This window comes from Panthera leo, chromosome A2, assembly GCF_018350215.1.
Source record: "Panthera leo isolate Ple1 chromosome A2, P.leo_Ple1_pat1.1, whole genome shotgun sequence".
NCBI lineage: Eukaryota > Metazoa > Chordata > Mammalia > Carnivora > Felidae > Panthera > Panthera leo.
In genome coordinates, this window is record NC_056680.1 from 36,876,075 (window position 1) to 36,885,550 (window position 9,476).

The 9,476-nt window shown below is 43.1% G+C and overlaps 1 long non-coding RNA gene across 1 annotated transcript; it reads right to left on the reverse strand.

Annotated features, from left to right (window-relative positions):
- Positions 1-520: 520 nt before the first annotated feature.
- LOC122213402 lies at positions 521-7,147 on the reverse strand. The gene is made up of 3 exons (XR_006199495.1): positions 7,080-7,147; positions 4,848-4,956; positions 521-570 (listed from the first exon to the last, which is right to left on the reverse strand). It is a non-coding gene; the product is annotated as an uncharacterized LOC122213402 (long non-coding RNA).
- Positions 7,148-9,476: the final 2,329 nt, after the last annotated feature.

Genomic DNA, 9,476 nt, shown 5'->3' on the forward strand with positions numbered 1-9,476 from the left:
TCCACAACATGTGCATTAATGCAGGGTTTCCTTACTGTTCTACCAGAGACACTGCTGACCCCTCATCCATGTCTTGCAATCACGAATCAGCCACTTCCTGGGGACTGATAGCTGCCCTGCTGATCACCACACACCACGGTGATTAGCAGGTGCCGTGTGCTTGCGAGGATCTATTGAGGAGTGAACACCACCGTCACCAGATCTAGAGGAAGGTTGTGGCCACCAGCCCAGAAGGAACCAGGGGGACATGTGCAGTCAATACAATTCAAACAGTCACTTATCTTCTGCCCCTATTACTGTAGATTCTACCTGTTTGTGACCGTGTATACAGGAGTCACACTATGTACATCAACATAGAATGACCGTAGGTCCTCCTGGAAGCAGATACTGACACAGAGACAGAACGGTGATGGGTTTGTCAGGGGAAATGAGGAAGACAAAATAGAGGGGATAGGAATGTTCAGGGGAAGAATTCATTCAAATATGCATATCAGACAACTTTTCTAAATATATCACATCGCCACAGCCTATTGGTCACAGTTCAGGGTCCTCTTCAAACTTCAAATTGTCCTGTAAGACAAAGAGATTTGGGGTTATTGCAATGGGATCTTGTGTTCTCCTCTATGCATTTTGTCTTCTATGATATATGTGCGGCCTGGGATGAGCACTTAATTGTGTGGCTGCATTTGTGCGTCTACCTGCAATGGAAGAAGATTATCTTCAGATCTTAGAGGTAGATCCCTGAATGTACACATCCTCACAGTTATCTTTTCCTTCTTTGTAAAGTAGGACCTGAATTTTAATAGAAAACACACAGGCATCTTTATTGCATCTTTTGAAACAGGAATTGCCAATCTCCAGCCTCAGGCATTATACCCTTAGTTTCAGGAAACTGAGTGAACATCTGTTGATGATCTGTGTGCAGATACATTCATTTCCACCCTGAGAAGGGTGAGTGTCCATTCATGCCATGCATTTTACAGATTCTTATGTGCTTAACCACCTCTTCATCGCACTGACCTCAGAGACCAACATTATCCCTGCTTCTCAGATTACAAAGCTGAGGCCCTGAGATGGCCCCACTGAGACGTGGTATTAGGGCTGAGATGGCAGGAACACAGGCAAAGCCTCAAGCAATCATGAGGGAAATTTCAGAGATGCAAACCTTCAGCCAGGGTGGTGACAGTAGTGCAGGGGTGTGGTGACAGGAGTCCAGCAGGGGCAGTTCCTTGGTCAACCCTGAATTTCCCCCTAACAGTCTGACTCAGGCTGAAGGCCAAGGAAGCCAAACAGCTGATCTACAACCTTTCATTGCATTTAGTCTCACAGGGCACACAAACTTAGGCAGACAAGCATCCCATAAGAACCAAGTTGAACTACCAATCTCCAGGGCATTCTTTCACACAGATCCAGAACCTTCAGAAAACCAAGGGAAACAACAGTCTTTATTTAGATAATGAACTAGGTGCACTTTGGCCACCGTGACATTTCAGAGATGATAACTGCGTGAACCGGGCTTGAACCCATGCCGTAGCTCTGTGTGGACCTCACGCTGCGCCCACTCTCCCTGCCCAGGTCGTGGGCCCTGCCAGAAAGAGCCTCCAACTCCGTCTCACGGAGTCCAACACCCTCCCCTCTGCACCATCTCCTCTCTTCCTTCTCGTCCACAGCCTCCAATTCATTCCCATGAGATTCATGTCTCTCGCTCTTGTACTCGAGGACCCATTACTGGTGCTTCCACTATTGTAGAGCAGAAGCTCCGTGTCATTTAATGCATGTGACTCTCTCTCCATTTGGACACCTGAAGCCCCTGATGGTAGGGGTGTGCCTCATCTCTCACAGAGCCAGGAACATGGGCTCTGTACGAGGCACATCTGCAGAAATGATGTGCCTGCTTTTCTACAAAAAGACTCTTTTCTTCTCCACAAGAGACACCTGCAGCCCAGCTCAGTAAGGGAAAATGACACAGCCCAACATATGTATGTTTGGAGAAACCTGAGGAAGCTTAACAGTGTCCTCAGCCAGCAGCACCCTTGCATTGCAAAGCCTGTGAGGCGATCTCTACGTCTTCTCAAAGACTCAACAAGACAGAAGCTGAACGTGCTGAACACATCCACTCATACTGTTCAGATCATCTTACAAATAATCGAGGAGGAGGTGGTAGGCCCTGTCCCTGAGGACACTCAGGAGCTGGAGGCAGCTCAGAGAGCACATGAACAGGGATAAAAGGGGAGCTGTGGGGAAGGGCCTGCAGGGTGGACTTGGTAAAGGAGGAGGTCCTCTTGCATCCATAGGGACCTACAGAACAGAAGTGACAGGTATGTTGGTATGACAGACAGAAGCAGAATGCCCACAGGAGCGGAAACCCAATGATGCAGGTGTCAGCACCTGGCCCCTTGTTCATTCACAGGTTCTAGGAGAAAAGAGCATCAGTGCCGGAAATCTCTACCCTCCCACAAAGTCCCACCTACAGCCTGGAGGTACCAGATGCCACAAGGAGAGACTACGGTCGCCACACATGACTGCCCATGTTTATAAATGCAGAAAGCCAAGGCATCCTATTCTAGAAGATTGATGGCAGTAATGCCAGTCTAATAAAGGAGCACATTCCAGAGAGGCAGGCATCTATGTCCAGGACCCGTCTGGTGTCCTCTTCCACCACACCTGCAGACTTTTTATTTCTGGCTTAATTTTACTTTGTACCAATGATCCCTTCTGAAACTCATCTATTATTTGTATATTTATTTTTATTGTTTGCCTCTGCTCCCCAGAAAGCAGGCTTCATAGAGGAAAGAACTGTCTAGTTTATTTACCACTGCAGCCTCAGTTCTTAGCACAGTACTTGGGTTACTTATTGAATAAAATATTGTGTGTGTGTGTGTGTGTGTGTGTGTGTGTGTGTGTGTGTGAAGATATAAACTCAGAGCACAGTTCCTGAGATACAGTGGAAAGTGGACATACACACAAACAGAAAGTAGTATGAAAAAAAGGAGTAATCATAAAATGCCATTTTCAGGGTAATTAAAACAAGGGTTTGAACCAGAACTGGCAGACTCTGAATTCCAAATTCCTTCCTCCTGACCCTTGACTATTATCTTTCTGTTTATTATTTCTTGACGCCTACAGGAAGGTAATATGTCTGACAGAGTGATTGTAGTTTAGTGCCCAGCACACATTAATGGTAAATTGAATTGGAAAAAAACAGCAAAATCTGATGATATAGTTATTAGAAAGTCATAACGTAAAAAAGAAATTACGGAACAGTCCCATTGAGTCAGTATTTACAAAAATAATTCTCATTGATTTAAATTTATTTGCATTACCATAAATTAATCTCATAATATGGTTTGATTTATTGAGATAAATTGAACCCATTACTTAGGATAGAGAAGGATTAAAAATAAATATTTTACTTTTCCAAAGGATTGAAACAACTGGTTTCAGTTGCAGTGCGCAGCTGTAATGTTTGAGTATCGCCTATATTTCTGCAATTATTTGCCATGGCTTTTGAAAAAGAAAAAAAAAACTTTTACAGAGAGAGCGGGTGGAGGTGGGATGTGGAAGGGAATATCAAAACCCTTTGTCAGACACTGCCATCTCCTGGTAAATTTACAAAATGCAACCTTAGAAATATTTCTCTTCAAAAATTAAATTCTGTGTTCCAAATTCCTCTGTTAATCAAAATCACTTAAAACCTGAGATTCAAGTTAGACTTATATGGGATTTTTCATGTGATATAAATACAATTTCAAGTATCAAAACGACTGAGTGAATGTTTCCCTCATAATGGCGAAGAAATGCCAATCTCAGATGTTAAAAAACATTTCTCATTAAAAAAAGATCCTCATTACCATTTAAGCTTTTTCATGGGGCCAAATCAGCAAATTAAAGAGCTCAGGGCCTTTGCCTCTCTGTGTTTACAGGATTACAGCTAAATTAGTTTAATTTTCTTAATCAAGTGCCCATCACAGCATGCCTCCTTCATTTCATGTGCAGGTAATGAAAACTGACACGTCTAACACAGGAGACTCATCTTTGCTCAGCCTAATCCAAAGTCCATTGGTAATTACCATCTTGAGTGTGTCCTATTCTGCATCTACTTCAGCAGCTCAGCGCTCAGCTGATGCTCAGGCCATGGGGAATTGAGTGACTCTGGGCAATGGGAGTTGGCTGTTCCAGGCCGGGGTCCACAGTCTCACCAGGCAAAGCCAGGATGTGCTCAATGGCCAAGTGGACTGTCCTGCCTTGGGATGTGCCCGAGGCAAATGGGCTCCCAGTGCCTGATCTTTCCTGAGTTGGAAGACAAGTGCACTTTCCCAAGGTTAATGGAGTTCTATTAACGGTCATGATGATCTTCCTTGAAGTTAATATTCTGCAGTCGTGACACTAGTGTGCTTTCTAGTTTAATCAAAATGTGCTTGGGTTTGAATTTACTGCCATTTCTCAGGAAACTACATGGTGTTGGCTTTGAAGCAGTCTCTGGGGTTAAACAGTTGTGAGTCCCATCATACTTTAGCCCCTTAACTGTTAGGGTACTTTAGGCAACTTACTGCTGCTGGTAGCTTTCTAAGCCTGAGTTTCCTACTCAGAATTTCTTAACCCAAGTTCATATATAACTTCATATTTGGACTTATATGAACACCCCTGGAAAGTATATGTGTTTTTGTGTTTGTGTGTGTGTGTGTGTGTGTGTGTGTGTATCTTGTGATTATATGTATTTTTGTTCCCAAAGCATCCCTAAGTTTTCATCAGATTTTCAGAGTAGCCTATAACTTCTCTCCACCTCTGAACAGTGAAGACTTTCTATGATCCTGCCATTAATTTGTGATTTTAATTATACTACTCACCAGGTTGTTGTGGGGATAGATTAGGAAAGGTTAAAATCCCGGGCAGAGCGTCTCGTGCATGTAAATGTTACTTTGGATGAGGAGATCAGAATAGGGATCAAGACCATTACTAAAAAAGAAAAAAAAAAGAGGAAATGTAATTTGGATTAGTGAACTCATTTTCAATCACTAAATTACTACTGGCATTCTCCTTATCTGGCCACAGTGTACCTCCTGTAATTGGCCTGATGATGTTATTACCATTATCACAACTAGGTCTGGTTTGGCCAAACGCAACTGAGTTGGGACCTTTGATGAGGTTAATTTTTGTTTACCAGCACTCCTAGATTATCAGGAGAAAAAAAGTGCTTCTATGTCAAATCAAGGGTTTCCAGATTCCTCTCTAAGGGTTTATAGAGAACATCTCCCATTATGTGATTAGTGAGGAAATCAAATAATGCTGAGGTAGAATCTTAATACACATTGGTTTCCACTCACTATATAATCTAGGACAAACAGAGTTTAATGAAAGGAATTCATCCTCCATTGAATTAATCAGTGGTTTCACTGGATGGCCAGTGTTGTCTGAAGTTCCGTTTCATTACTCAGTGAAAGCAAGTGTAATAGTATGAAAAGGGCATTGATTTGGGAATCTGAAAGAATTGATTTTAAATTTCACTTCTTGGAGATGATCTTGGGCTATGATGTTGAGGAGTTAACAAACTGCCCAGGACTCCAACTTTTCATCTGTAAAATGAAAAATTTTTACATTAATCTTAGGATTTTATTTTTAAAGGAAATCAGTTTAGTAGAAATAGCATTAGTCTTCTACTTTTCTCTGTATTGTGTTGCTAAAGATTAGGATGAGATATAATTACTAGCAACTTACCTTGAAATTCTTATTTATTTTTCTAGAATGAACTGTAGTAGATAGCACTTTTCATATATTCAAGAACAGCAAAGGTTAAACTGAATTGAGGTGGTTTCTCATAAAATGGAGATTTGAACCCCTGAGTGGTGAAGAGTCACTGAAATAACCAATGCACACAGGAGTCAGTCAATGGATGATAATTGGGTATGTGAAGTCAGAAAAGGGTTTCTCTCTTAGTGCTTACACTCCTGTGGGAAGGGACAGACGTGTATAAAATACCTGCCAAAATGTCCACTTGAGAGATATGGAACATTCATTAGTTGGCTCCAGACTCCAGGGGTGTGGACTCCTCACACTTTGGGTCTGGGCTTAGACACTGGCAGAGGGGACTCCCACACAGTCAGAGGTGGCCCTGATGCAGACAGAAGAAGGAGAGACGGGGAGCTTGGGGCAACATGTTCCAAGAACAAGAAGAATCTGAGTTCACAGACAGGTCCTCTGCAGCTGAGGCTGAAGGCAGATGTGGGTCGGGGGATGGAAAGCAGAGCATGGTAGGTTTCTGTGACATGGGAACAGGGGTATTTTAGAGAGAGTGGTCAGAGGTCATCACCTGCAGGAGGAAAAATTTAAAGATGATGATCAAAGACCACCATGTGAGAACGTCAGGAAAGAGTCCAAAGCAGAGAGAATATTGAAAGATCATGACACCCAGAAATAAATGTTTAGGGAGCAGAGGGAAAGGAGGGGAGGGGTAGACCTGGCACTTCAGACCTGTTCTTCCATCTTTCTGGAAAGCTCTTCTCTCACCTGTCCATGGCTGCTCCTTCTGCTCACCGGGGTCTTGTCCTGAGTGTGTTACCTAAAACTGCCCACCTCTCTACTTCCTTACCTTGTATAGTCGATGGACTGGTGGCCCCCTAAAAGATGTCTGCGTTCTAATCCCTGGAATCTGTGAATGCGACTTATTATGGAGAAAGCAGTTTTGCAAATATAATTAAGGTAAGGATTTGAGATGCAATCATCCTAGATTATCCAGGTGGGGTTCTAAGTCCAATGACAACTGTTCTTGCAAACATACACAGAGGGGATAAGGCCAGGTGAAGATGGGGGCAGAGATTGGAATCCACGACCATAAGCCAAAGAATGCCTGGCATCAGCAGAAGCTGGAATAGGCAAGGAAAGGTCCTCCCACAAAGACTTCATAAGGAGCATGGCCATGCCCATGAGTAGATTTTGGATTCCTTGATTTTGGACTTCTGGCCTCCAAAAATCGTGAGAGAATACATTTCTGCTGTTGTAAGCCACCCAGCTTGTGGTACTTTGCCATAGCCCTAGGAAAACTAATGTGTCCTGCCAAACTGTGTAACTTGTTTGTGACTTACCCATTTGCAGCCTCACTCTTCCCACTAGATCCTGAGCTCCATGGGGGCAGGGACTTTGTCTTGTTCATTTCTCTGTCCTCAGACATGTGTTGCTGCTTTCCAGTGATTCTGTCTTTTGAAGTCACCCTCCTAAACAGGGAAGACTCCAAGTCACCATCTTCTCCTCGCCTCCGTTGACCCGAAGAATACCTGTGCTTCTGCTTGGTGGATGAAGCTTGACTCAAAATCATGAGGCAGGCAGGGTTTAGTCAAGAAAACAGGACACGAAGTGTTCTAATGGAGGAGACTTAGTATAGGTTATTAGCGCACAGGTGTTGGAGGGTTTCGGGAACAAAAGTGGAGAAGGAGCACTGCAAGGCTCTGAGGAGGGGCAGGACGGGCTACCATTGGCGGTTCCAGAGGGCATGGGGCTGGTCCTGGCAATGCCAGAAGGAACTGGAGGCTGCAACCAGCTGCTGCTCTGGGCTGAAGGGCACTGCTGGGGCAACTTTGCCAGAGACATTGAGCAAACAGGGGAGAAGGAAGTCCTTTCTCCAGGACCTCCTACTTTCTCCTTACTTCCTCCTGGCTACTAAGTTCCCTCTCTGCTTTCTGGTAACAGAATCTCACAGGAAGCCACCAGGCTAAAGGCATATGGGAAATGTAGTTTGTGCAGAACCAGAAGACATACTAGAGCCAGATGGATTTGGAGCTCAGAGATAAGAACTTGTTCATAGCATAAACAGTGATCGTGTGCTTTTTGACCCGGCATCAAGAAGCATAGTAAGGATTTATCCTTCGCAGCCCCATGCATATGTATAATCGCTTAATGAATCACGTGTGTAATTTTTTGCTATGTCTGTCTTCCCTACTGGACTTCAAACTTTGTAAAGGAAGCTGTTGTGTGTTTTCTCCCTGTGGTATCCCCAGGGTTTAGAACAATGACCATCATGGAGTTGGCGTTTCTGAAGAGTTGTTAACTGCCTGACTGCCTTTCTGGGTTTTTATCTCATTTGATTTAATGTTTCTGAAGGAGCGGGCTATCCTTTATGTTATAATGAAAAGTCTTCTCTCCTTGTATAAATATGTCATAGCCCTTATCCATTAGTGCTGATATCCCAGAGGCAGGGCAGTGAGTGAAGAGCTAAATTCGCAGGAGGCTGCTCTGGAGCCTAAATTACCTCGCTGAGTGGTCTGCACGAGACCAATTATTGTCAAATCTCCAATATCTGCTTCCACTTGTTTCATGTCAACGTAACTACGGACTCCTTCAAGCAAGTTTGTTTTAGGAAATTCCTTTTCAGTCTGTCTTTTTGAAAACTCAAAACTGATCGTGTTTCCTCTGAATAATGAGAACAGGATTTAATACATGGTTATTCTTTTTTTTTTAAGCTTATTTATTTATTTTGAGAGAAAGAGAGAGAGAGAGAGGAATAGAAAATGCAAGCAGGGGAGGGGCAGAGGGAGAGGAAGAGAGAGAATCGCAAGCAGGTTCTGTGCTGTCAGCGTGAAGCCCTACACAGGGTTCAGACCCATGAACTGTGAGGTTGTGACCTAAGCCCAAGCCAAGAGTCGAACACTAAACGGACTGAGCCCCCAGGTGCCCCTAGTATATGGTTCTTCACCAGGGATGATTTCTCTCCTTCAGGTGGGTTTAGCAATATCTGGTACCAGCACCTAGTAGGTAGAGCCTAGAGACACTGCTAGTTACCTAAATGCACAGGAAAGCCCTCACAAAAATGAATTATCTGGCCCCAAATGTCAACACTACCCATCAAGAAATCCTTATCTAGTTTAAACGTGTATATATATATATATTATATATATATATATAAATATATATAATATATATATATATTTAAGGATAAAATGTTCTTTTCTTGAATATTTATTTATTTATTTATTTATTTTTAGAGAGAGGTGGGGAGAGGGGCAGAGAGAGGGAGAGAGAGAGAATCCCAAGCAGGCTCCATGCTGTCAGCACAGAGCCCGACATGGGGCTTGATCTCACGAACTATGAGATCATGACGTAAGCTGAAATCGAGAGTCACACACTAAACTGACTGACACACCCACGTGCCCCTCAACTATGTTTTTTTTATTCATTACTCTATGAAAAAAAGTATAATACAGTGGAAAAAGCATCAGCTTCGGAATCTAAAAGATCAAACTTTAAATTTCACTTTATTGCACCAGCCATTTAACCTTAGGGAATTAACACATTGCTGAAGACATCATTTTCTCATCTATGAAGTGGGCGAATTAAATCCTGGTTTGTTACATTATTATGAGGGTTGCATGAATTAACCAATGTATGCTGCCTGGCACACAGGAATCCCTCAATAAATAGCGCTGGCTCTGTGAAGAAAGCATGTATATTCGAATGCACTGATGCTACAATCAATGCCCAAAAAGCAC